The 5,000-nt window shown below is 54.5% G+C and overlaps 1 non-coding gene across 1 annotated transcript in view; it reads left to right on the top strand.

The window, feature by feature from the left end:
- The first annotated feature begins 3,689 nt into the window (after window positions 1–3,689).
- Window positions 3,690–5,000, top strand: part of LOC124608839 — a 1,910-nt gene continuing 599 nt past the window's right edge. Inside the window, exon 1 of the ribosomal RNA XR_006979398.1 lies at window positions 3,690–5,000. This exon is cut by the window's right edge and continues 599 nt beyond it. This is a non-coding gene — a ribosomal RNA (small subunit ribosomal RNA).

Here is a 5,000-nt window from a genome sequence, read left to right as displayed (position 1 = left end):
GGGATCCGACGGAACTACGCCAACCATGCCGGCAAAACAGTATCGCCCTCTATGAAAATACGGCGAAACCACATGCACTACGTCCGCCATGTCGAGCGCACCACAAAACATACCGCCATCTGTAGGTCTCCCGCAGCATGACGTCCTGCAACGACGATACCGCCATCTATGAGACGCCAAGCCGACTAAGACAGCGATGGGCCCACAGTGCCCATCTTTCGACCCCACCCACAAAGCCTGCGTCCTCTGTCGACCACAGCACCCCAACGCCAGCGCCTTTGCCGCACGAAATCGTCGACCGGCAATCACTCCACCGGCGCCCCACCCCAACCGCCGAACTCGCAACTCCAGCGGACGAACGGCGGACTTTTCCCGCAGTCGCAATGTGCAATCCACCCCTATAACTTGCGTGTCATGAAGAGTTATGTCCAATATGCGACATTCCCGCTGTCCCTATACATGAGCTGCGAGCTGTACCAGTTACGAGCTAGAGACGCGATCGCGTTGCTCTCTGTACGAATGCCGATGCTGAGCGGTCAGCTAGGAGGCGCTCCATCCATGTCGGTACCGGTGGGCGTTGCACTCGCAGTCGCAAAAACGTACGGCAAGTATATTACTCGGAAGAGTTTATGACAGTCCAAGCCCCCCTGCGTGGGGAGCGTCTTTCTAGGCCATGACCCACCGGAAGGGCGCAGCGTCCCCCACCCCAGACATGCGACGTCACACTATCGGTATTGACGACTCGACGCATTGCTTATAATCATTTGCCATACACCGGTGGAAGCTGCCGAGACGAGTAGCTACATAGCGCGCTCGCCGTGGCACTAATGTACAGAGATACAACAGTTTCGACTGGAACCGGATTAAACGTATACACGGCGCTGATTAGTAATAGATAGACCCATCAGAATACAGATAATATATACAACTGTCCGTATACATGCTGAAAGACTCTGCTCACAATCACAACCACACGTCAGCCACACACTCTTATCACGCACTACTCTCCGCCTGTAACACGCACACAGACAATATGTAAGCACCAGCATGGAACAACACCCAGTGCATCCTCTCCGCCACATGAGACAATCCACACTGTCATAACCAGACTGGGAGGTCCACTCAGAAAACGGAATATCCCACCCTCCCGACAACCACCATTGCTCAGCTAAGCCACCAACACCCACACATGTCCTACACAGGGGTGCACCCAACATCACAATACTGCCTCCTCTCACAGCACACAAACAATGGCAGGAATGAAAGACACAGGTCTCCCACAAGCATGGAATCGGAGCGCCGCCTGTCATGAGCCAAAGGTGTATCCTGACGTGGCAAATCAGATGATGCCGCAGGCATCCACTTACTATTATCACAATCAACAAACCGACCGGCCGCCCCCCCCCCCCCCATTACACCTTTCCTTACAACAATGTGTACCTTAAGCTAAACTATACTGTACCTTAACCTAACCTATACGGTACCTTAACCTAACCTATATTGTACCTTAACCTAACCTATATTGTGCCTTAACCTAACCTATATTGCGCCTTAACCTAACCTATATTGCGCCTTAACCTAACCTATATTGCGCCTTAACCTAACCTATGTTGCGCCTTAACCTAACCTATGTTGCGCCTTAACCTAACCTATGTTGCGCCTTAACCTAACCTATGTTGCGCCTTAACCTAACCTATGTTGCGCCTTAACCTAACCTATGTTGCGCCTTAACCTAACCTATGTTGCGCCTTAACCTAACCTATGTTGCGCCTTAACCTAACCTATGTTGCGCCTTAACCTAACCTATGTTGCGCCTTAACCTAACCTATGTTGCGCCTTAACCTAACCTATGTTGCGCCTTAACCTAACCTATGTTGCGCCTTAACCTAACCTATGTTGCGCCTTAACCCAACACACGTTGGGCCTTAACCCAACACACGTTGGGCCTTAACCCAACACACGTTGGGCCTTAACCTGCTCTGTAATTGTCATACGACGCGTTAAATTAGTGTAGTGTTGCCTAACTGCAACCCCCGCAATATAGTTTGCTACTCGCACTGCCCGGTCCCCAGTGTATCGCTTCATGTTAAACACCTTGCAGCTATACACTGTAATGTGGATGGCAGCAGGACGTACATGCTCAATGCCCTTTGCAGTTGTTCATTGGCATTCGCAGTTGTTCATTGGCATTCGCATGGCGAAGCACTTAGCCTACGCTGTGGTATGGCCTGTGTCAACTGTCCGCTGATATTGTACGTCCAAATCACACACTGTACTGCACATTGGTCCTCATGTACTGAATGATACATCGTGGTACATGTGACCGTACAACGACTGCGCCAACAACGGCGAACCATGCGGTCCAAATGTTGTGCACGCAGCTACGTGTCGTCTCCCTATAAGAGCTGGATTGCAGTGTGGTATGCCCTGGATGGCGATCAGCATGAGCCGTCTGTTGATGTAGTGGCGCGTGTTGTCAGACGTTGTCGTCTCTTCTCACACACCGTGATAGCATGGTGCACTGCGTTCCACATCTGCGACATGCGACAGAGGCCGGTTGACAGTCGTTCGCGCAATGGACATCGCATACGTACGGGGGCCACGTTCCACGTGTTTGCGAATCGTGCACATGTTGTTGCGTGTATGTGGGCAGACATAGTGTGTCGTGACACCTGACACAGGCATGCAACAATCGTTGAATTTGCAAATGGCGATGGACGCCTACGTTTGCTGGTGACGTTACGCAAATGAACAACTGGTAAACCGTTGTGGTGCGGTTGTTCTCGCTAGAGGTGAATCAGTGATGGCGACGATCGGTTGAGCTACCAACCGGTTGTTTCAGCGATACCCACCATGCCCACGAACGTGAATGGCATGTGGGTGTGAAGCGATACGCGGCGGTGGCTGGGTGGGACCGGCCCCGGCCGGTGAGGGGGGGGCCTCCCGGCGTGCTGGCCGCGCGGTGCGTGGGCGCACGCGCTACAGCCGGCTGGTGGGGGCGGCCACTGGCAGGCGCGCCGGCCGACGGAGGCGGCAGGCGGCGCAGCTGCGCGCCGGCGCACCCTGCACGCGGCGCCGTGCGGCCAAAGTAGGTCCTCGCGGGCCCGGTGCGAAGTGCGGTGGACATCTGCAGTGTGCTGGTCCGATTGAGGACTGTGTGCGCTGAGGATGCGCCGCCGCCCGGCGCTCGGCGCCGCGACGCCGTCTGCTGCTCGGTCGCCTCTGCGGTTCTCGCAGGTGGTTTGTATCGCAGCTGTGCGGACGTGTTGGCGCGTGCGCTGTGCTGGGAGAGTTCGCTTCGGCACCCAAGTGGGGCTTTTGTCCTTCTGTGGCGCTGGCGTTGGAGCTGCCGGTCACCGTAGGTGGCGCGTGTTGTCTCCCGCCGGCAATGCCACGACAGCACGCTCCCGGGCCTCTGTCGGCAGCGGCAAGCTCAGTTGGGAGCACGGGTGGTCGCACCTAAAGCGTCTACTCGCCAAACTCCGGGCGATTGCGCCTCTCTCGAACCCGACCAAGTACTTAGGACGGCGCTGCGCGCCGCCGGGACCTGAGAGGGTTTCGAGGTGTATGGTGCAGGGGAGGTCAGCCTCCTCCTGTTTGCAGAATAATTGAGCGGACGCTTGCGTGTTCGCGCGGGCCCCCGGGACACACTCCCGGGCGGCCGGCTGCTCAGCTCTAGTTGACGCAGCTCCCTGGTTGATCCTGCCAGTAGTCATATGCTTGTCTCAAAGATTAAGCCATGCATGTCTCAGTACAAGCCGCATTAAGGTGAAACCGCGAATGGCTCATTAAATCAGTTATGGTTCCTTAGATCGTACCCACGTTACTTGGATAACTGTGGTAATTCTAGAGCTAATACATGCAAACAGAGTCCCGACCAGAGATGGAAGGGACGCTTTTATTAGATCAAAACCAATCGGTCGGCTCGTCCGGTCCGTTTGCCTTGGTGACTCTGAATAACTTTGGGCTGATCGCACGGTCCTCGTACCGGCGACGCATCTTTCAAATGTCTGCCTTATCAACTGTCGATGGTAGGTTCTGCGCCTACCATGGTTGTAACGTGTAACGGGGAATCAGGGTTCGATTCCGGAGAGGGAGCCTGAGAAACGGCTACCACATCCAAGGAAGGCAGCAGGCGCGCAAATTACCCACTCCCGGCACGGGGAGGTAGTGACGAAAAATAACGATACGGGACTCATCCGAGGCCCCGTAATCGGAATGAGTACACTTTAAATCCTTTAACGAGTATCTATTGGAGGGCAAGTCTGGTGCCAGCAGCCGCGGTAATTCCAGCTCCAATAGCGTATATTAAAGTTGTTGCGGTTAAAAAGCTCGTAGTTGGATTTGTGTCCCACGCTGTTGGTTCACCGCCCGTCGGTGTTTAACTGGCATGTATCGTGGGACGTCCTGCCGGTGGGGCGAGCTGAAGGCGTGCGACGCGCCTCGTGCGTGCTCGTGCGTCCCGAGGCGGACCCCGTTGCAATCCTACCAGGGTGCTCTTGAGTGAGTGTCTCGGTGGGCCGGCACGTTTACTTTGAACAAATTAGAGTGCTTAAAGCAGGCAAGCCCGCCTGAATACTGTGTGCATGGAATAATGGAATAGGACCTCGGTTCTATTTTGTTGGTTTTCGGAACCCGAGGTAATGATTAATAGGGACAGGCGGGGGCATTCGTATTGCGACGTTAGAGGTGAAATTCTTGGATCGTCGCAAGACGAACAGAAGCGAAAGCATTTGCCAAGTATGTTTTCATTAATCAAGAACGAAAGTTAGAGGTTCGAAGGCGATCAGATACCGCCCTAGTTCTAACCATAAACGATGCCAGCCAGCGATCCGCCGCAGTTCCTCCGATGACTCGGCGGGCAGCCTCCGGGAAACCAAAGCTTTTGGGTTCCGGGGGAAGTATGGTTGCAAAGCTGAAACTTAAAGGAATTGACGGAAGGGCACCACCAGGAGTGGAGCCTGCGGCTTAATTTGACTCAACACGGGAAACCTCACCAG

This window comes from Schistocerca americana, chromosome 3 (genome assembly GCF_021461395.2).
Source record: "Schistocerca americana isolate TAMUIC-IGC-003095 chromosome 3, iqSchAmer2.1, whole genome shotgun sequence".
Lineage (NCBI taxonomy): Eukaryota > Metazoa > Arthropoda > Insecta > Orthoptera > Acrididae > Schistocerca > Schistocerca americana.
This window is presented reverse-complemented; position numbering and strand designations above follow the sequence as displayed.